The sequence below is a fragment of the Prionailurus bengalensis genome, chromosome B3 (genome assembly GCF_016509475.1).
Source record: "Prionailurus bengalensis isolate Pbe53 chromosome B3, Fcat_Pben_1.1_paternal_pri, whole genome shotgun sequence".
NCBI classification, from domain to species: domain Eukaryota; kingdom Metazoa; phylum Chordata; class Mammalia; order Carnivora; family Felidae; genus Prionailurus; species Prionailurus bengalensis.
In genome coordinates, this window is record NC_057355.1 from 46,585,839 (window position 1) to 46,609,156 (window position 23,318).

Genomic DNA, 23,318 nt, shown 5'->3' on the forward strand with positions numbered 1-23,318 from the left:
CTTCTGGTAAAGGATTGTTTCTTTTAAAGTTTATTTCTTTTTAGAGAGAGAGAGAAAGTGGGGGAGGGGCAGAGAAAGAGGGGGAGAGAGAGAGAATCCCAAGCAGGCTCCACACTATTAGCACAGAGCCCAATGCGGGTCTCGAACCCATGAACCGTGAGATCACGACCTGAGCTGAAAACAAGAGTCAGACACTCAACTGACTGAGCCACCTAGGGCCCCCCCCCCAATCCTTTTGTTTTTAACTTCTGCTTCACCCCCTACTTCTAGATATACCTGGCGCCACCACTTCTGGGGCCTTTGGAGGGTTCTGCACAATATATTGGGCTGCTTCTTGTCTTCACAACACTGGCTTCTGATTCAGCTTTCTCAGGCCAGTTAGGTGAGGTACCACCTGTGCATTTGTTTTCTAGCTTCAAAAAAACTTTTTCTGTACTTTTCTCCTCTTCTCTGTACTTAGTTCTTGTGAGTTCATGCCTGCTTCTCCCATCCTTTTAGTGAGGTTTAGTAGGAAAGACAACTGTATTTGTTTAAAGTGTATCTTATTTCTTATTGCTACATGACAAATTACCACAAATTTAGTGGCTCAAAAACAATTTATTATCATTCTGGAGAGTAGAAGTCCAACATGAGTCTTACTAGGCTGAGATGTTGGCTGGGCTGCATTTCCTTCTGGGAGTTTTGAATGAAAGATGGTGTTTTCTTGCCTTATTATAACTTCTTGAAGCTGCCTGCATTCTTTGGATTGTGGACCCTTCCTCCACCTTCAAAGTCAGTAACAACATGTCAAGCTTTTCCACATGGCATCATGAACACCTCCTCTTCTGTCTCCCTCTTCTACCCTCAAGGACTCTTGTGATTACATTGAGCCCACCTGGATAATCCAGAATAATTTTCCTATTTGGAAGTTAGCAGATTAGCAATTCCCTCTGCAACTGTAACCCTCTTTCTCACATAAGGCGACATATTCAGTTTCCAGAGATTAGGGCATGGGAATTTGGTGGGGCAGGGAGACTTAATCTGCCTATGGCAGCATCATTAACTGAAACTTAGAAATTTGAAATTGAGTTTGCCACCATCTCCTATCAAGACTTAACATGACTCCTTAAATATATATATGTGTGTGTATATATACACACACATATATATATATTTAGGGGGTGTCTGGGTGGCTCAGTCAGTTGAGCATCTGACTCTTGATTTCAGCTCACATCATGATCCCGGGGTCATGGAATCAAGCCCTGCATCAAGTTCTGAGCTGAGCATGGATCGTGCTTATGATTCTCTCTCTCTCTCCCTCTGCCCCTCTCCCCCCGCCTGTGTACTCTCCTTCTCTAAAATAAAAAATAAAAAAAAATTTTTTAAAAGCCTTAACAAACAAACAAAAAAAGACTTAACATGACTCCAGATTTAAAAGAAACTTAAACTTCCCATGTAATCCACATGTCTTAAATGTTTTGTATGAGTTTCCAAAGATGTATAGAAAATGGGCAATATTTGCTCTGAAGTCATTTCATTCCTGCAACAAGGTAGTGGAAAAGCTTTTGTTTGAAGAACTTAAAATTGTAGTGGGTTGAATAGTGTCTCCCCAAAAGATATGCCTGAATCCTAACCCCCACTCCCTATGAATGTGAAGTTATTTGGACATGGGGTCTTGGCAGATATGTTAAGTTAAAGATCTTAAGATGAGATCATCCTAGATTTAGGAAAATCTAGTGACTGGTGTCCTTGTAAGAAAAAGAAGAGGGAAATTTGAAGCACAGAGAGAAAAGCCATATAAAGATGGCAGCAGAGACTGGAAGACAGACACAGGCCAAGGAATGCCAGGATTGCCTGAAGCTGCCAGAAGCAGGGAGACATTTGGAATCCATTGTCTCTCGGAAGCTCCACAAGGAATCTACTCTGCTGATGATACCTTGATTTTGGACTTCTGGACCTTACTGTTATGAGAGAATGAGTTTCTGTTTTGTTTTGTTTTGTGTGTGTGTGTGTGTGTGTGTGTGTATGTGTGTGTGTGTTTTAAGCCACCCACTTTGCGGTGCATCGTGGTACCAGCCCTAGGAAACAAATATGGTAAAGCTTTCGCCAATTTTTTTCCAAGTAGTAAAGTCAAACAGATTGCATTAACTACATTTTACTTAGAGAGACTATTTGTTCACTGTTAGAACAGTCCCTGTGACATTCAGAATGTTTATAGGCCATGTCCACAAAGGCAAAATCAACTGGATGTGGAAATTACAGAGGTCCCCCCTTATCCACGGGGGGTATGTTCCAAGATCCCCAGTGGATGTCTGAAACTACAGATAGTACTGAACCCCATATACACGATGTCTCCCCCTATATGTACATACCTATGATAAAGTTTAACTTATAAATTAGGCACAGTAAGAAACTAACAGTAATAATAAAATAGAACAATTATAACAATATACGTAATAGAAGTTACGTGAATGTGGTGTCTTTCTCTCAAAATATCTTATTATAGCGCACTCATCCTTCTAGTGATGATATGAGATGATAAAATGCCTACATGATGATGCAAAGTGAGGTAAATGACATAGGCATTGCCACGTAGCATTAGACTACTACTGACCTTATAACAATATTTTAGGAGAATCATCTGCTTCCACGGAAAGGTTGACCAAGGGTAACTAAAACTGAGGAGAGCAAAATACAGCTAAGGGGGCTGTGAGGGGGGCACTGTAATCCTTTGGCAATAAAACCAAACATTTACTGAGCCAAACTGTGTTAAATGTTTTACAGTTATTATTTTATATAATCTTCCTATCTCTCTCTGAGGGAGGTACTATAATAAACTCTTTTTCATAGGCTTGGAAACTGTAGCAGAGGGAGGTAAAGCTACTCAGAAAACATTCTAGCCTAGGTCTTTCAAAACCCTAAGCATTTATGCCTGAAGATCCTGATTAGCAGTTGAATCTTTCAAATCTTCTAAATAATTGCTCACATCTCTCCTTTCCATTGTCTGAGTGGAAAAAGCTAGAAAGTTCCACAGTTCCTGCAGCCAACCCTAAAAGTTTAAAAACGATTATGAGTTGAATAAATCTAGAATATTCCTTCACATTCATATCATACCCGAAGGCTTTCTCCTAAGAGAAGCTTCTGTAGAGTCAAGTCATTTAAAAAATGTTAGAAGCTGCTGCATAGATCTCACTGATACTCACTTGATTAAGAAAATATTATCTTTCCCCACAGTTAGGCTTTTATCAGAGATGAGGAAAGATAGCTGAACTGCCAGGTCAAAGACTCAGAGAATTCATTACCAAGACAAATAGGAAAAAACGAGGAACTTTGAAAGGCTCTGCAGGACTTACTGGAAATGGCAGGGCGATCATTCTTTTTGTATCTTCACACATCCTGTTCTGTTCAGGAAATAAAGACAATTTTGTAAGCCTGATGCATAGTAGGTTACCCAGTGGATGATTTTCCTGGTAAATACATTGATGATCTCCAGTTTATTGCAAGTTGGTTTAAGCAAAGTTAAAGCCAGAACCAGTGGGTGGCTATAACTTCAATGGCAGGGTCACCGCTGCATTACCGGTTTGAGTAGAAGATAAGCTCACATTTCTTTTATCTTCCACTATTGAGATTATGTCTGTTTTTGCTCCCAGCATCCCTCATTCTTGTGATAAGGCTCAGGGTTTACTCATTCTATGATAGTAATCTTGGTTCCAATCTCTTTGTGGAAAGGAAACCAGAAATTCTGGTCCTTCCATCTTGTCCTCTACGGCCAGACACTGCTCTTGCCACAGCTCAGGGCAATGCTTGCTCTCCAGCTGGCCTTGACTACTCTGGTCACTAGAGGAGCCAGCTCAGAGCTGGGGGCTGGGCCATGCCTCTCCATTGTTGATGTCACTATCATGGTGATGTCATGTGTAGAGGTGAGCCTGCTGATGGGATTTGGAAGTCCTGGTGTATGCTTCCTTGCTCAGGCCTGTCTTCCCCCGCAGGACTGCTCCCTATAGCCTGGAAATTCTTCCTCCTCCACTGCCAAGGACTATGTCTGGGCTGGCCTCTCGAGCTGTCACTGGCACTTTTCCCAGGGTATCTATCCGTTGGGCAGAATAATCCAAAGTATAGGATGGGTGCTGACATCAGGGCAGTGTTAGAAAATAAAATTGATGGGCGGGGTACAGGCAGACCATGGTGGATCTGGGATGCTTGGCCAAGGGCCCCTGTGAAGGTTTTGAGCTGGAGGAAAAATCACAACTGAATCCTGCCTGAAATTCCACCTCTACTTCCGGCCACTGCAGCTTGTGCCTCAGAGAAGTTATTTTCTGGTAGCGTCCCTGGGTACCCAAGGCAGGAAGGCAGTGAGAGGCCAGCTGACATGCCCACACCCCCTGACCCATCCTAGGGAGCCTTCTTCAGGGTCCCTTCCATTCAGTCACCTGTCCTCTCTGTTTCTGACTCTCTGAGGGAGCTGGAGAGCTGGGACTTCTCTGCACAGTGATTATGTCCGAGACTCTTATTTACTGAGTCTGTGGCTGGCTGCCTCTTCTCACCTCCCTTCGGTCCTTCCGGTGCTGCCGCACCAACCCTGGCTTTGGAGCCATTCAAGGAGTTTGGAAGGAGTGCTACATTAAGGACTTCGGTTCCTTTCAAGTTTCACAAGGGCAGCATATAGAGCAAAATGAGAACCAGAGTAGGGGTCAGAATCCCGGCTTTGGGGCTGCCCTCTGACGCCCAGCCACAGCACCTGCCCTCACCAAATCTCAGTTTTCTTATCAGTCAAATAAAGGGGAGAATCAAGATAACTCCCAGAGGTACATGCAGCTCTAACATTTGCTGATTCTGGGTTTTGTAACTCTACTTACTCATTTTGTATTGTTTTCTGAAAACTTGACATCCTGGTTGCTGTTCCCTCTCTTCTCTGTACACTGATGGGTACAGAATGGCGTTTTAATCACCTTGGCATTGACATATTTTAGAGCATATTTTATCCCAGTGAATATTCAGAGTGATCCAGAGAAGCACAAACTTGATGTAGGTTATAATTTTTAATGTGGCCGTTCCCTCCTTCCCTCATCCTTTGTCTCTATCATTCATGAGTGTCTGCTTACACCTGTCTTAGGCATATTTGCTTGCTCGAAGCTCAAAAGATTCAGAGAAACAGCATTTCTGATCTTTCTGGGAATGGGCTGCCACTCTGTTGGCTGCTTAGAGGAGGGGGCAGGGACGGGAGTCCCAGCCCAGATCTGGACAACCTCTTTTCTCATTTCTTGAGTCCAAGATCTCTTGGGAGCTGGCTCTACCACAAACTAGCTTTGCCTCAGTTTCCTCACGTGTAAAATGGAGATCGTAACAGTATCTACCTCATAGGGTTGTTAGAAGCTTCCTGTTTCAGAATCATCTGTAGCACTTGTCCAAAATCCAGATTCCCGGGCCCCAGCCCAAACCTCCTAAATCAGCATCTCTGGAGTTTGGGTCCAGAATCTGTACTTTTAGCAGCTCTCCTAAGCAACTTCCATATGTGACCATCTGAGAACCCATGCCTTACATATCTGATGCTTCCCAGCACGCCCAGCATTGTGACCTGTATCCGCTCACTTAAACATCACCATGACGCTGACAGGTACACCAGTGACTTCCCTTCCTTTCTCTCCACAGGAAGCTGCTGTCCAAGGTCACACAGTGTCCCCAGACCCCATCACCCAACATCCCCTTCCATGTTCTCTCCTATTGCTGAGTTGTCTTGCAGGGAAGGATGCCCGTTACAGAATTTGGCTTGACTTCTTTTCATTTCTTTGTGTTTGGTGGGTGAGTTTCCTTGCTCCTGTTTGGCAGATAGCCATCATTTTCCTTTATAAATGCTTTTATCTGTGGCCGCTTTTATCTTATCAGACTCACAGTATGTCTTCGTCTTTCTGCTCCCAAAGATAATTCCTGCTTTGCTATATGTCATAAGTGTCATCCCAGTCATGGCTCAAAATAACAAATAGGGTTGTTTCAAGTGAGGAAAGAAAGCTGGCAGTGCCTTGCTCAGAGAGAGTGAAGATTCTGAGCTTTCACCTGTCTGTTCCTGCCATGCCCTTTAAAGGACACTTTGAGACATGTAGGGGACCCATGTCCCCTGACATGTTAGGGGAGATGCTCTTGAGAGCCTCGGTGAACTGAATAAATGAGATGAGTTGGGAGAAAGTGGGGTGCTTGTTCTGAGCAGGTTGGAGCAGTGCGTTGGGGACACAGATGCCTATACTTACTGAGAGGTATGAGATGTACCAGGATCAGGGTGAGAGAGCACAGCTGCCCTCTCTGCAAAGTGAGTAGCTCAGAAAGAAAGTGAATTGGCTCCTCTGAGAGAAGCAACGCCCCCCTCCTCCCCAATCCCCCAGCCCAACCCTGCTTTGAGGCACTTGGTTTGCAAAAGACATCAGATTTGCCTGCTGGAAATCGAATGAGTGGAGTCCTGGTGTCTGGCGTGGGAGGTAATGGTGGTAGAGGTGCTTGTTCCATGCCTGTGACAGTGCAGAACCATCACTGTGGGCAGTGACAGTACAGGGTGTGGGTGCAGCAGGGACACAGGGGTGTGAAGCCAGCGGACTTTAATGCCTGTTGTTGCCTATTACAAAACATGTTGCTGTTTATCTTCTCTTTTAATAAAATTTGCTGTGATACGTAGTGGTGGGCATACGCTTGTATGCTTGGTGCCCGGTTCCAGGCCTACCTGCCCTCCAGAGTGGGTAGGGGGGCCTCGTGTGTGTGCCTGTCTGTGGGTGGAGAGAAACCAGGGCATATCATGGGCATCTCAGATATGGATTTCCCCAAAGGATGGATTCCTGTAGTGATGCCACGCAGAGCAGGGTTTCTCCACCCCAGCTCTATTGACCTTTTGGGCTGGGTAGTTCGTTGTGGTGGGGGATGTCCCGGTTTTACAGAGTGTCCAGCAGCTTCCCTGGCCTCCACCCACTGGTGTGGCAAACAGAATGTCTCCAGATAGTGTCAAATGTTCCAGGGGGAGGTGGGGGCGAAACCACCTCTGGTTGAGACCCACTGTCATAAATGAGTAAGAGTAACATATTTTCAGATGCTCTGGGGCTCCAACTGGTTATGAGAACACAAACCTTTCCATGAGGCTCTGTGGCCAAAGAGTTCTTGCCAATTTAGCATGGCCTCCTTCATACTTTGAGTCTTCATTGCTTAGGATGGTCCCTGCTGCCTAGAACCTTGACCTTTCCTTTATCCCAGGCTTTACAGCCACCTCTCAGGACCTATTTGGGCCAGCTCTTGCCTCTGGCTCCACTTCAAGTTCCATCTTTCCTGCAGCCAGAAGCCCTACCTCTGTTGGGCTAAGCTTCCAGAACGGCAGCTGCTGCTCCTTGGGGGCAACTTCCTCAGGCCAGAAATGGCCCTGTTTAGCTCCCCACACGCCTGAGTCACCACCCAGCAGGCGGACAGTCCTGTCGTGCTCTTCCGAATAAGCTTCAGTGGGGAGAAGGCATCCGGGGCCCGTGTCCAGGACTTTGCTGCCACTGTGCGCTGGCATTCTGGGCCTGATGTGTGAAGCCACGCGGTGGAGTAAAACCTGCCCTGGCAATTAAACCATCTGGAATATTTGTTAAAATCCAGGTTCAGGGTTGTGCCCCAGGACAAGCCGGGGGATTGGGAATATGCTTTCTCAGAGGTGCCCAGCTGACAGGGCACAGCTGAGGTCAGGAAAGACCCAGAGCTGAGTTTAACCCCTGAGCAGCAATTTGTGTCTTCACCAAGGCCTTCCTCCTCCTTGACCCTACACTTGTTGATCTGGTTTTTAATCTTTTGTTTCACTTTTCTTGTCCTTACATTTATGTCTGAGTTGAGATCTCTAAAATCAACCAGTAGGGGTGCGTGGGTGGTTCAGTCAGTTGGGTGCCAGACTTTGGCTCAGGTCATGATCTCATGGTTCGTGGGTTCGAGCCCCATGTCCAGTTCTGTGCTGACAGCTTGGAGCCTGGAGCCTGCTTCGGATCCTCTGTCTCCCTCTCTCTCTGCCCCTCCCCCACTCCCAGTCTGTCTCTCTCAAAAATAAATAAACATTAAAAAAATTTTTTTAAATCAAACAGCAGATGTTTATATGAACGTTGGGGTTGGAAGCTGTGGGTGGTGGGGAGAGGATTTAGAGTTAGAAGTCAGGACACTGGTTCAGGTCCTGCTTCTACCTTGGTCAATTGCTTCCCTTCTGTGGCCCTTGTTTCCTGGTTGGTTAAATGGGGTTAGACAGAAAGCAGGTTTCAAGACCTTTTTATTTTATTTTTAGTTCTTAATTTTTAATTTTATTTGAGAGAGAGAGAGAGAGAGTGAAAGAGCACAAGTGTGAAAGCAGGGGAGAGGGCCGGAGAGGGAGAGAGAGAGTCCCAAGCAGGTTCCAAGCTCCACGCAGAGCCTCAAGTGGGGCTTGATCCCATGATCATGGGCTCACGACCTGCGCTGAAATCAAGAGTGGGATGCGCAACTGACTGAGTCACCCAGGCACCCCTCAAGATCTTTTTTAAAGTGGTGGAATTCTATCCTGCCTTCAAATGAAAACCTGTGTAAAAAGGTATAAAAACTCTTGTTTGAAGATGGGACAGCCCTCCATATCCCACACTTTCAGGCTTCCCTGTGCCCCCTCATGTCCTGAGCCTTCACTAGAGGAATTCAGCACTCCACAAGCACAGAGTGAGGCCCATAGGGCCTGGACCCTGCCTCGACATCTGTTTTTGTTTTTTAAATGCTTATTTTTGAGACAGGGAGAGTTAGAGCGTGAGTGGGGGAGGGGCAGAGAGAGAGACACAGAATTCAAAGCAGGCTCCAGGCTCTGAACTGTCAGCCCAGAGCCTGTTGCGGGGCTCATATCCACGAACTGGGGTATCATGACCTGAGCTGAATTCAGACGCTTAACCAACTGAGCCACCCAGGCACCCCTGCCTCAACGTTTGTAACTGGCATCCACAATACCCAGCCTCTGGGTGTGAGTAACTGAAACTCCATTTTTCTTTCCCACCTTAAAGTAAATGAAACAGAAATACTCTTCCACTCCCAGGTAAAAACCACAGCAGGCCCGTAATTTCCAGCTCACTCTCACTTACGTAGTCACTGTGAGTCACAAAACATGATCTCAATGCAATTATGTCCACTCAAGAGATTAACAAAAACTCTGAACTTAATTTTATTTATTTAATTTTAAATGCTTATTTATTTTGACAGAGTGAGTGAGTAGGGGAGGGGCAGAGAGAAAGGGAGAGAGTGAAACCCAAGCAGGCTCTGTGCTATTAGCACAAAGCCTGATGTGGGACTTGAACCCACTAAGTATGAGATCATGACCTGAGCCAAAATCAAGAGTTGGAGACTAAACCACCCAGGTGCCTCTAAATTTAATTTTATGACAAATATTTGCCCCTTTCCTGTCCCCCTCCCATTTCAGCTTGCTAGGCAATTTGTGACCCCTTCAGGGTCAGAGAGGAAGGAGGAAGGAATAACAAATGAGGTGTTGACCAGGGCCAGACCCTGATCTCATGCTCTCTGGATTAGTAGGTATTGAACATCACTTTTTCAGTGAAGTGATTCCAGGGTGCCTTCAAGTTTCTCATCACTGAGTTCTCCTGCAGATCCCTTGGACTGGTACCTGCATCTCCATTCCCTGGGTTGCTGGTGATATTTGTTCCACAGGAGTCTTGAATCTACTTCCTGCTTCTTGCTGTTGAATTTGCTCAGCCCCTCTCACTAGCCTGTCGGTCAGGACCCGGGACAATCCTGATACCCACCCTACCCATCTCCAAACCTGAGAGGAACCCAGGGCAGCCACCTTGGGTCTCTGAATGGTTCTGTCTTTCTGAGGCACAAGTTAGGTGGCAGCCATTGTATCTACCACAGGGAGCATATACCAAAGCTCTCTGAGGGGGCCCATGGTGGCCCATCATGAGACTTGAGGTACAGGGGGAGGTGGAGACAGACATGGCACAGTTGCATCTCTCAAGGAAATTTTTAAATTTCCTTTAAGTGGGCTCCACACCCAATGTGGGACTTGAACTCACAGCCCTGAGATCAAGAGTCACATGCTCTACTGACTGATGTTCACTCAGGGAAATTTCCTGATAATTCTCTTTTCTTCACACTCCTTATCCTTGATCTTGCTCAGGGGTCCAGGAGTACATCAGTCCAGGTCCAACTGGGGAGGCAGAATCCTTTCAAGCATTGTGAATAAGGAGTATATTCCAGCAACGAGACCATACAACTGTGAGAGGCACTGGGGAAACGAGGGTGAGAAAAGAAAAGGAAGGTTGGAGAAAGGTCGCACAGTAGTGTGGGCAGAGGCGAATCCTCAGAGCTCTCAGGGACAGCTAGAAGCCCGTCTTCCGGCTGCTGGGGTAGGACTGCCAAGGGGCAGGCACCAGGCTGTGCAAGGTTGTCCACTCATCATGGCTGCTCCCTTGGGGTTCACGGCAAAGTGTCTGCGGTGGCCTGGGGTCACTGCTGGTTGGCGGGTCAGCAGCTGGGAAGGAGCGTGGATGTGGATGCACTGGGGGTGGGGGGAGTAGTGAAAGCGAACGGGCACCTCTGCATTTCTCTTACCTCCTTTAATTCACAGCAACCACCAGGGGGGAAGAGCCACTGCCTCACTTCTGCCTCCCAAATCCCATAAAAATTACACCTGATAGACTCAAATCTGGAACATTCTGTAAAGGTGATTCTGGGAAATGTAGTACCCAGTGGAAACGAGTTGGCACTGGAACGATGCAGTGCAAGGAGTGATAATGCGGGAGCTCTCTTCTTTTTTAAATCTATACTTTACTTTTGACTCACATCTGGTATATCTTAGTGACTAGTAGCGACTTCCAATTTTAACATCCTATTATCCATTCTATGATTCCTCCCTTCCATTTGGCATGTTCAAGTGCGTTCCTCAAAGAAGCAAAAAGCACAAGCCAACGATGATGTGCCATTTGCTACTTGCTCTTGAGGGAACCAGCAAACAGCTGTTCTCTGGCCTCAGGCTACTTTGGAAAATGCAGTCAGTGGTGGGAAAAGGTCATGGGGGAAAGAAGCATGTTTGTGACACACTCAAGCTGGTGACTGGGACTTTAGTCATCGGTTTCAGACGCTGGAAAAGAAAACTCACGGAAATAACTCTCGTTCACAGGGGCTGTTGGTTGTGTTTTCCATGTTACAAAATTTAAGACTAAATTTAAATGCCCCGCATGAAGATGGGTAGCAGCTGTTCATGATGCTTCAGTGGATTAATTTTCACGTTTGCCTGTAGTTTGGTGAAAAGCAATGGAGGGAGGAAAATGCTGGAAATTGCTTTTATTTACTTATTTATTATTTAAAAAATTTTTTAAGTTTATTTATTTTAGAGGGGGGGGGGGAGAAAGCATATGAGCAGGGCAGGGGCAGAGAGAGAGGAAGACTGAGAATCCCAAGCAGGCTCTGTACTGTCGGTGCAGAGCCCAATGCGGGGCCTGAACTCACAAACCTGTGAGATCATGACCTGGGCTGAAATCAAGAGTTGGACGCTCAACAGACTGAGCCACCCAGGCGCCCCTGGAAATTGCTTTTAAAATTGAGTAGGCTGGAGCACTGAGCTGACCTTCCTCTGTGCTTTGTGGGGGGTTTCTGTGGGTGTGGTACACACATACCACCGCGGGGTCCGCGGATATGGAGATTCATCGTAGCTACTGCTCACCAGACAGTCTAGCAGCTTGTGACTCAGGGAGAGAGAGAGGGCTATGGAAGAGGGGGTGAGTGGCCTCTCCAGAGAGCTGTCAGAAGAGAGGAGACAGAATGAAGCGAGAACAAGCTGCTTAGGAAGTCCACAGGGCGTAGAAACGTGTAACCCAGTGTGAGCAGGTAAGGAGGAAATGACTTAGCCCCTGCTGGGAATAGAAGTGTGGCTCTGTTGGCACTATGTCCCCAGGAATGCTCACACATCCAGGTGTATCCTCTGCTTGTAAATTCTGTGTCCTCCACACTCCCTTCACCAAGCTGAGGAAGGCAATATTGTGCAATAAAAATAACAACAATATCAGTAATAAAAGCTAACACATATTGAGCACTTATGTGTGCTGAGACTGTTGTAAGTGCATTACATGTGGTAGGTCTTTGATTTCTCCCAACAACCCTGTAAACTGGGTACCATAACTGTCCCATGATCAAGATGCAGAAGTAGAGGCACAGAGAGCTTGAAAAACACATCCAGGTGGCAGTGAAGGAGGGTTGGCCTATGTAGGGATTGAACGCATCAATTTTGAGGTCAGACCATGAGGTGCTCCATGTTTGGCTTTGGACAAGTTAATTAACACAAATGAGTTTTAGTTTTTCATCTTTAAAATAGGACTAATGATAGTTCCTCTGTCTCAAGAGTTGTGGTGAGGATCAAACATCATTCTGGCATTTGTACGCCTGGTACATAAATTCATCACCAAATGGTCTACTATGAGCATTACTTCCTAGGATCTTTTAAGTCTTTTTCACTCTAGCTGCTCCCCACCATTTTCCTCCCCACATGCCCATACCGTTGCCATCTAAAACCCGTGTGCGTGCACGTGTGTGTGCATGCAGACGTGTGCACTCCTGGCCACGGGGGAAGAAGAAAGATGGGGAAATGGCGCAGCCACTCAGAACTCAGGCTTGCGCTGGGACTTACGCAATTGGCTGTGGCATCCCTGGGGTGTCCTCTGCCTGCCACTTTTTGTTTGCTGATTTATTTTGATTTGACACACCAGGGCAGATGGCTGCGGGGGAGGGGGTGGGCAAGAGTCAATATTTGGTGACATGGGAATAATGCATTTGCGGAATTAATCAGCCTTATCATTTTTGGCTAGTTGCCGTGGCTGTGGAAAATCATGTGTCTTGTATAAATCAGAGTAAAGGGATGGCAGCACTTCCCTGCTCCTTGTTTTTCTTTATTCAAGCCTCCTGCCAGCGTTCCTGCCCTCCCAGTCAAGGTCATGCTCTCAGGCACCTTAGGTACTGCCAGCTGTGAGAGGCTCACCAATGGCTCTGGGTGGTGGGCTGGACTTAGTGCCTTTCAGGGGTCATGTGCATTTTAAAAGGGCAGTGGTTCAAAAACCAGCAAACAGGTTTGGAAAATAATAGAATCACCAATGTTTTGTTTTGCCATAAAAGTGCAGTTAAAAAAAAACCTAATATTTATAAAAGGGTATTTTAATACTGAAAGGTAGGAAGAACATAATTTCAGAATAGAGGATAGTTCTTGAAATAGAAGAAATTTAGTTTAATGAAAACACTCTCCATCATCTTTATTTCTCATTTCATTGATGACTAGCGAAAGCCTCCTAACAGACTAGCCATGTAAGTGTTCTTTGTATAATATGGAGGCAAGAAGACAGAACAACTGAAATAGAGCTTCATTTGGAATTCAAGTGGGTATGATGACTGGAGATGTGGGGGCAGAGGCATGCTACTCGGTTCCTCAGTATTCCCAATTATAAAATGGGTATATCGATTTCCACCTCACTTCATGAGGTGATTCTGAGGCTTAACTAGATAATTTAGATAGAAACAAATGGCAATCTCTTACCATATTTGAGGGGCCCTTGGGGGGCAGTGACAGAGGTGTCTTTCGGTGGTGTCCCTAGTGTCAGCTGCATAGAAGGTGCTCGATACAAGTCTAGTGAATGAATAATATACAACAGGTCAAAGGTCAAGGGAGTGGCTGCAAGAGCAGGAAGTCCAGACAAGACCTGGGGGGAGGGCACTCCCAGGACAAGGGGCTTAGCTGTTCCTCCTTCCCCTTTCCAGGCTGGCCACTGCATTATTCTACTTATTCATAAAGACTAGATACAACACCCAACAAGACTCTTAAAACTCCAGTAAACTTCAGCTTGGAATCTAGTTAATTTTCTTTTCCTCCAAGAGAACCATTCAAGTTGTGACTGTTCTTAATGTTTGTGACACACTGGGTTAGACTTTGGAGCTGGACTGCCTGGGTTCAAACACCGCTTTGCTCACTTAGGAACTGCATGCTCTTTGGCCAGTTTCTTAACCTCTCTGTGCCTCAGGCTCCTTGTTTATAAATGGTAATAATACCAGAACACTCCTCATATGTGAGGATGAGATGAGTTAGTACACACCAAGTTCTCAGCATTATGCCTGGCACAGTGTAGGCACTCAGTAAATGTTAGTCTGCTCTTATTAATGCTCAGTGAGATTCCCTCAAAGAATAGGGAGTAAAGGGGTACCTGGGTGGCTCAGTGGCTTAGGTGTCTGACTCTTGATCTCAAGGTCATGAGTTCAAGCCCCACATTTGGCTCCATGCTGGACGCGGAGCCTAGTTAAAAAAAAAAAAGAATAGAGAGATAAATTATCTTTTCAGTGTCCAAGTAGATCTCAACAGTTTTATATTTTGTGTGTTTTTTAAATTTTTTTTAAGTTTATTATTTTGAGAGAGAGAGAGAGAGGGCAGGTAAGCAGGGAGGGGCAGAGAGAAGGAGAGAGAATCCCAAGCAGGCTCCACACTGTCAGCACAGAGCCCAACGTGGGGCTTGAACCCACGAACCTGTGAGATCGTGACCTGAGTCAAAATCAAGAGTCAGGTGCTTAACTCATTGAGCCACCCAGGCACCCCTAGATCCTAGAAGTTTGGGTCAAAATTTGAGAGAGATGGTGTGGCTTTCAAGACTCTGATAATTGACTATTTTGACTTAATATTTTACTGTGTTTAAAGATAGATGGTGTCAATCAAACACAAGGGCATAGTCACCATGGAAACTAAGGAAAAGGAGAGGCCCCAAGACACAGGTGGGTAGTGTCCATCTTAGCTCTGTCTTGGTTGGTAGTGGTGCCTGGAGAATTAACCCTCATCTTTTAAGGGTTCCCAACTTACTGTTAAGTCAGACTCTAAAGTAGAGATGGTTGCCCCAGGCAGTCTTAACAGCTGCCACCTTTCACCTGCCTAACTCCTCCCTGTCCTGACTCAGGGCCACAAAACACCTTTCCACAGCCAGTGGGCTTCTCTTCCAGATCCACCTTCAGAAAGAGAATGGCATCATGGCCATGTGACCATGATCAGTTGCTCTGTGTCTACTCAACACCAAAGGTCAGATTATAGACCACAGTCAGGTCATTAAGTGAATAACTGCCACACTGGAAACCTCTCAGAAGACAACTGTCAGCCTTTTTCTTGAATTTCTGTAGACAGAAGCCTTTCTCTGTCAGCTGACATAGAGACAAAGGGGTACCTCCCAAGTCCGGGAAGGGCCAGCAGCCAACGTGCTATGCATTGCTGACAAGGGACAGACATTGAACACCCTTGAACAAGATCAGACCCACTTGCAACAAAAGTCCCCAGGTAGCTTTTCCTTCTCTCAATGAACTCTGCTGCTGAGCCTGGCAGATGCTACGTGAGACTCAAAGGGCCCTGTAAGAGTTGATTCGGGAAGTAAAGTAAGCCACAACAAGCTTTCGATTGTCCTGGAACAACAGTGACCACAACCATGTCTTTGACCCCAGCTGTGTCACTAAATAGAAGACAACCTCAGTGACAGGAATGTGGGCTGGATCACCTCGGAGCAACTTTCAAAATGTCCTCAGTCCTGCTGCCACAACAAGGTCTTAGCAGTTGAGAAGGAGCAAAAGGAGTTAGAGAACTTTCTTCTCTTCCCCACACCCTCCAGACTTCTCACGCTCCAAGCCACCACTTGTGCTGCCATTCCAGCACAAAGGAATGGCAAAAAATGCCATATTTCCCTGTCTCTGACATGCACCCATCCTCCAAAACTCAACCCGAACAGCAGAGCTGAGGACTTTAGAGGCCCTGGATCCGTGGTTCTTGATGCCTTCACCAAGAAAATTCCTTCCATTGCTTTACTTCATGGGCCCTGTGTTTTGAAAGATTTTCGTCTCCCAGATGAACAGCATTTAATAAGTAACAATAAAATAATTAGCCCAAGACTTATATAATTGCCAGCTGAACTTTCGCTTGGCAAATAATCATGCTGAATTCATATAATTCCAGCCCCAAACAAAGAAATTTAATGTTTTTCTCAGTCTGGGGCAACCAGATCTCCAGTAAATGTACCTTCAGGTAGGCTGGCTTTCTGGCAGAAAATTGCCGAGGCATCTCAATGACTGTTGTCTAGGCTCTCTGGAGGTCTGCAGGCCCTCTAATGGGGACCGTCAATCCAACCTCAAACTTCCTTTTTCACATAAATTCATGTATTTGTTATATTGGGACAGATGGACAGGTAGCTGACATTTATTGCATTTCTACCATGGACAGGACATTGGGCTTGGCCCTCCTACGTATGTGACCTCATTGAGAATTCACATCATCTTTATGAAATAGGTGGTGCTATCATATCATCCCATTTCACAGATGAGGAAACTGAGGTAAGGGTAAGGCCATACAATTAGTAAGTGGCAGAATTAGGACACTGACTGGGTTTTTCTTGTTTTGTTTTTTAATGTTTTTTCTTTATTTTTTGAGAGAGAGAGAGAGAGAGAGAGAGAGAGAAAGAGAGAGAGGGAGGGGCAGAGAGAGGGAAGAGAGGGAGACACAGAGTCCGAAGCAGGCTGCAGGCTCTGAGCTGTCAGCACAGAGCCCAACGAGGGGCTCGAACCCATGAACTGCGAGATCACGACCTGAGCCGAAGTTAGACGCTTAACCAACTGAGTCACCCAGGCACCCCTTTTCTTGTTTTGTTTTAAAAATGTTATTCAAATATAATTTATAGACACTCACCCACTTAATGTGCACAATCCAGTGGTTTTCAGTATATTCACAGAGTTGTGTAATCATCAGTACATTTTTAAAAACTTTCATCACCCCATAAAGAAACCCTGTACCTATTAGCAGTCACTCCCCATTTCCCCTGCCTCCTCCTCCTGGCCCTAGGCAAACACTCATCTACTTTCTGTCTCTGTGGATGGACTTGCCTGTTCTGGACATGTCATAACAACTGACCCCAGGTTTTAGACTCTAAAATCCACATACACCAAACTCTAGTCGAGGGATCAAGGGAGATTACAAATCCTTTTCATAATTTTATACACTATTTCTTCTTTAGCTTTGAAAGTACACAGAATGCTCAAATGGTACATCCTTCTTGTTCAAAGCCCACAAAAATGCAAATATTATTCCATATCCGAGTAAAAAATGGCATGCAATTTTTTAGCTGTCATATAAACGAATTTAAATGGTTACATTTGCTATTCTGCCATACCAGTCTTCCAGGCAACCCCCGAGCATTCTGAGAGACAAGACCTCTCTGTTTGTGCCCTCTGTAAGCCCTCCTGTCATTTGGGTTTGAGCCAGGTCACCATGGCTGCCTTCAGATTCTCTAGTGTGTCTCCCTCTCTGGGTTCAGAGGGTCCTGGCCCGGGAGGTGTGAAGTCCCCTTCTACCTGAGAGACCTTTCCGTGTGTGTCCCAGCTCTCCTGTTCCATTCTCCTTAACCTTCCCTTACCTGCAAATTGCTGTTGGCAACATGATTTATTCTCTTGCCATCGATGGTAGGGATGTTTAACACCCATGTCTAATCGTTTTCCATAGAGAACTCCCCTCTTGTCAGTTGCTCTGTCTCTCCGATTCAGGTTCTCTTTTCCCAGGTGATTAATTATTCCTGCTAGATTTGTCCTTTGGTATCTCTGGGGTCTGTTCTGAAAGTCTATCTTGAGTTTGGCTTGTGCCTTGGGTATCAGTGAAAACTGCTCACATCCAGGTTATAGTGGGGCTTAGACAGGCATGAGGAGTTATCACCTCATTCATTGACTCATTCATTTTTTTTCATTGGCTTGTCCGGAGCACTGTCGTCTTACCAGGCACTGGGGTGTGTGGGATACGGCCCCTCCCCAGGCAGTGCTCTTTACACCAGCCCTGCTTCTCATTTGAAGGACAAATGCATGGCGTATCAGACATGGGTCTGAGCTGGGCTTCACGAAGCTTTCAGATAATCATGGGGCCTCTCTCTGGAGGGTCATATTTGCTGAATATTTCAGGAGGGAATTTTTTTCTTAAATCAAGGACTGATTCATTACAGGGAAAATTAAAAATTAGCGTGATTTTAAAAGATGAAATATGAGATTTCGAACACATTTTTGGGCTTGTGGGGACTTTCTTTGACTCCACCCTCCCCCATTGCCCCAACCCCACTTATCAGACCCACGCCTAAACCAGCTTCAGGTAGACATTCATACCTCTTTGCTGAGCATAAGGGTCTCTAGGTCCAGGGAGATGAAGGAACCTCTTGATTCTGCTTCTCTTACTATGCATTTTGGAAAATCTGTAGACAAATCTACAATACAGTGTTTTGAACAGTATCTTTTTCACTGGGTCTTTCTGACAGGCATCTGGCAGCGATTTCCCACCCAAGGGCCCAGGTCATCCACTGAACCCTCCAAGCCTCAACTGCAAGTCAGAGAGGTACATCTTCTTCACTGAGCCTGGAATGTAAAAGCTGTTTTGTCACGCAGGGCTGGGCCCACTTTTCCAGACAGGAGAGGTGAAAGAGGATGTTAATTCTCAGATAAGCACCTATGCTGCAGTGTCTCTGGTTTGAGCCACTGGCAGTGTGGCTGGCATCTGCTTCCTAATCAATCAGTGCCCATGCTCGACTGGTGTTTAAATGTTTTGAAATTCATATCTAACATCAAGTAGTCGTTAGTCTTCTTAAAAAATGTTTACTTATTTATTTTGAGAGAGAGAGAGAGAGAGAGAGTACGAGCAGGGGAGGGGCAGAGAGAGAGAGGGAGAGAGAGAATCCCAAGCGGGCTTTGCACTGTCAGCGCAGAGCCTGTCGCAGGGCTCGAACTCGCAAACCGTGAGATCATGACCTGAGCCAAAATCAAGAGTTGGCCACTTCACTGACTGAGCCACCTGGGTGCCCCCAAGTATTCTCTATTTTTAACACTTCATCCTATTATATGATCTTAAATGCTTGCTTCTTCCATATGAATGTTTCTAGGCACCCCCTCAGATTATCATGTCTAATTTACAGCCAAGGATGGGGTCACCTCTCCCACCGCTGCTGTTGGACCAACCAGCAGCACCATAGTTCAGAGCATGGACTCACTAGCTGTGAAACCTGGGCATGCTCCCTAACTTCACTCTGCCAATTTCTTCATCTGCAAATGTAGCCACTAATAGTTCACACGTTGCAGAGTTGTTATAAAATGGGCCGAAATATGCAAGGCACTGAATGACATACCTGGCACATTAGGAAGTTTTAATAAATATTTCCTGTTAGTTCAAGAAGAGTGTATTGAATATATATGTGGCTGAGAACTTTTCATACCAGGAATAGATTTATTATTTTGTCTTCTTGTGCCCCAGTTTAGGGACCAATGCCATAACAAAAGAATGAGTCCGTTTATAGGGATAGAGTTATCTTAGTGATTTCCCTTTTTTCCTTTAGGGATTTTAAGGTTCATTTCTGTTCCTTTTCTTTTGACGTTATGTTTCTCTTCTGCTTTTGTGTGTGTGTGTGTGCGAGCACGTGTGTGTTTGCTACTTCAAGATATGTAATATTTGCTTAATTTCTTGTGTTTTGAAAGACTTACAAATTATTAGTACTTCAAGGGACTGGCCTCTGGATCCCAGGGCATCCTTCTGGGATACCATCGCAAGGGTCCATCGAGTCTAATCCACTGAGTGAGATGAGGGCTCTGACGTATCACATATCTAACAAGATTTTCTCCCTAACTCTAGAAGGTATGCTAAGCCTGCCATTTACATCTTCCCCATTAGTAATTATAAATGCACACTATTATTTCTCTTTTGGTTCTAAGGCCCACTTAGCAAGGTCACAGCTGGGCATTATATACCTTCAGAGAAAGAAAAAAAGCCTTTGCCTGAAACAGTGAAATCCCTCTTTTCTCTAACTAGGGAAATCTGTGCATTGTTGGGCTCTAATTTTATCTCTTTGTCATCTGGGCCCATCTTTCTTTTTTTAAGGTTTTTTATTTGTAAGTAATCTCTACACCCAGCATGGGGCTCAAACTTGCAACCCCTAGATCAAGAGTTGCATGGTCTATTAACTGAGCCAGCCAGGCACCTCCCCACCCCCAGCCACATCTTGCTTAATGGAAGCCTCTGTCTTTATTTGTTTTTTTTTTTCTTTTAATGTTTATTTATTTATTTGAGAGAGAGAGCAGGGGACAGGCAGAGAGAGAGAGGGAGACAGAGAATCCCAGGCAGGCTCCACACTGTCAGTGCAGAGCCCAGCATGGGGCTCGAACCCACAAACTGTGAGATCATGACCTGAGCCCATATAAGAGTCGATCGGATTGCTTAACCAACCGAGCCACCCAGGCACCCCTGCCTTGTCTATTTCTAGCAAACCTGTCTTCCCCGAGGGGCTAGAGGATTTACAACCAAACCCCCTCCTTTGTATTAAGAGGTCATTTGAGCCATTATGATACAGGTTTGAAAACCACTCTCATAAAAGGCTTCATAAGAGAAGTTTGATCAAGACTGTCTAGTTCGATGACTTTGGAGCTCTCTCCTCTCCATTTGAGCTCACTTTTAGCTGGATTCAGATCTGGACCATTGATTCTTTGAGTTTCAAGTGTAGAGTTTCACATTTCTTTTTAAGTGAATGGAACTCAGTATGCCTTTTCAGTGAATTATTTTATGTGATCATAGAATAGATGACATCACTTCCTTTATAATTATTTTTATACATCTCTGCCTACTCAGCCTTACGATTAGGTACAAACCATAAAATGTTGGAGGTGGAAGGAGATTTAAGATCATCTAGATTTAATCTCTCACTTTACAGACAAGGAATCTGTGAGAAGTGAGGTGAATCAGAGTTACACAATTACAACAGATTAAGTTTCCTTATAATTTTCCTCTGCTATGTGAAAGTAGAGAGCCTTCCTATGAAATCTTTCATAAGTAGAACAGTGGTGTAAACCAAAAAACAAAAAAAGAAAAAGAAAGAAAGAAAGAAAAAAATTACCATTAACTTACATGGAAAAATTGAGCATTCCCAGGCCTTAAAAATTAACCTCCTTTAGGCTTTTCTGATACTTTGGACACATTTTGCTAAGGGAAGAACAAAATAACTGAGATAAAGCACAGATTCTCCGCTTGACCCTGACATGCTGAGTGTAGTTCCCAGAGAAGGCGCTTGGTGGCGCCACTCTCTTTCTCTGCTCTAGCGCACCCTACCTCTGGAATGACACACTGCAAAACAAATACTGAACACTAATTTCGTTTCCCCCCTTTTCTGTAGAAACAAAAATCCCCTTTATATTTCTTTTGGTCAGCAAAAACAGGTACCAATGTTGGTTTTTCTTTTTTTTAAAAAATTTTTTTAAATGTTTTTATTTATTTTTGAGACAGAGAGAGACAGAGCATGAACAGGGGAGGGGCAGAGAGAGAGGGAGACCACAGAATCTGAAGCAGACTCCAGGCTCTGAGCTGTCAGAACAAAGCCCAACGCGGGGCTCAAACTCATGGACTGTGAGATCATGACCTGAGCCGAAGTCGGCCGCTTAACCGACTAAGCCACCCAGGCACCCCCAGTGTTGGTTTTTCTTAAAAACAAAGTGGTGCAATGTGAACTTTCCAAAAGCGGGGAATATCTGTAATTGTTTGATTAAAGCCGCACTTTGGAGCCACTTGTGTTGTAAGTTGGGGGAAAGTGTGAGGAGGAAGAGAAAGTTTGATATATCAAAGTCAATGACAGAAAGCAAACTGGAACATTGTGTGGCTGGTGGATGTCAGAATGGGGAACTGGAAGGTACCAGATAATCAAAACTAAAGATGGAGTGCAAACAGGAGATGGAGGTGAACAGTCAGCATGGGGAGTCACCAAGAGCTAGTCAAGTGCCATGGAGCAGAACTGTGAAAAGATCCTGGGGGATCCATAAGCTGTGTTCTTAACTGCATGGATTCCTCTCACGGGCTTGCCTCTTTTAAAAATATGTTTTCTGTTTTTTTTTTTTTTTAATTTTGTAATTATATATATATAATTAAGAAATCTGGGGCGCCTGGGTGGCTCAGTTGGTTAAGTGTCCGACTTCGGCTCAGGTCATGATCTCATGGCTTGTGAGTTCAAGCCGCGCATCGGGCTCAGTGCTGACAGCTCAGAGCCTGAAGCCTGCTTCAGATTCTGTGTCTCCCTCTCTCTCTGCTCCTCCCCCACTCATGCTCTGTCTCTCTCCCCCTCAAAAGTAAATAAACAATTAAAAAAAGTAAAAAAAAAATCAAATAGTGCTAAAATGCTTATCATATAAAACAGTAGTTCCCTGCCCAACCCTACATCAGCTGCCAGTCTTTTGCCAAAGGGAACTGCTTTGAAATTTTATCTGGTTTTTCTGGGAGTTGCCTTCCCATGTTTAAAGAATAGGCATACATTACAATTTTTAAATATTACAAGAAATGAAGATTTAATATCTCCACCTTTCTTTCCACATCCTCTCCCCCAAATTTTATCATACTTTTAATTATATCAGTAGTTAGTATTTGCATGATTATAGCTGCAAATACTCTTCACTGCAGGTTGCATCTTCTCGCCACGTGCTCCATCATGTAATCTATCATACCACCCTTTGCCTGGGTCCCCTTCTTTTCTGAATGCTCTTCCATACCTCCCTGCCTTTTCCTGCTCTAACTGTGGAATTGTGCCCCTCTAGGCCTGCCCCACAGGCATCAACCTGGCATCTTCTCTTATTGGCTTTTCTAGGTTGGATTTACTGTTTCCAGGTTGCCATATCTTCCTCTTTCTTGGCTTACTTATTGGTCTTGCTGGTGCGTATCCTCTAGTCACTTTCTAAGAAAAAAAATTCCATTTTCTGAGTCGAATTCTGTCGTCCTACTTGATTGACGGACTGGATATAGAAGCCTAGGTTGGAAATTTATTTTCTTTAAAGTTTTGAAGTTGTGGCTTCATTGTTTCCTTGCTTTTATGGTTGCTGTTGAGAAGACTAGCACCATTCTGATTCTCATTCTGTTGCAGCTTGTTCCCCTGGAAGATTCTGGAGTCATCTTTTTTATCCTTGGTGTTCCAAATTTTCACACTTTGGGAAGTCTTTTTCATTTGTTTGCTGATCGTTCAGAAGGTTAAGTGTCCTGACACCAGAGTCGGATGGCCTGGATTCAAAACCTGGCTCCAGCAGGTGCCAGCTATGGTGCGGTTAGGTTACCAGCCTTCTCTGTGCTAGTATCTTTGTAAAATCATGAAGAGCTTCATGATATTGCTGTGAGGATTAAAATAAATAACACACATGTAGTATTTAGAGTAATCCTGGCACAAGGTGGCAACTCAGCACAAGTTTTTGCTGCATTGAAACAGTCACTGCTCGGGGCGCCTGGGTGGCGCAGTCGGTTAAGCGTCCGACTTCAGCCAGGTCACGATCTCGCGGTCCGTGAGTTC

At 45.0% G+C, this 23,318-nt stretch overlaps 1 long non-coding RNA gene across 2 annotated transcripts; it reads right to left on the bottom strand.

The window, feature by feature from the left end:
- Positions 1–577: 577 nt before the first annotated feature.
- On the bottom strand, positions 578–6,323 carry LOC122468586. 2 transcript variants are annotated; one of them, XR_006293280.1, is made up of 3 exons: positions 3,333–6,323; positions 2,966–3,028; positions 578–764 (listed from the first exon to the last, which is right to left on the bottom strand). It is a non-coding gene; the product is annotated as an uncharacterized LOC122468586 (long non-coding RNA). The 2 variants fall into 2 exon arrangements; XR_006293281.1 differs by lacking the exon at positions 2,966–3,028.
- Positions 6,324–23,318: the final 16,995 nt, after the last annotated feature.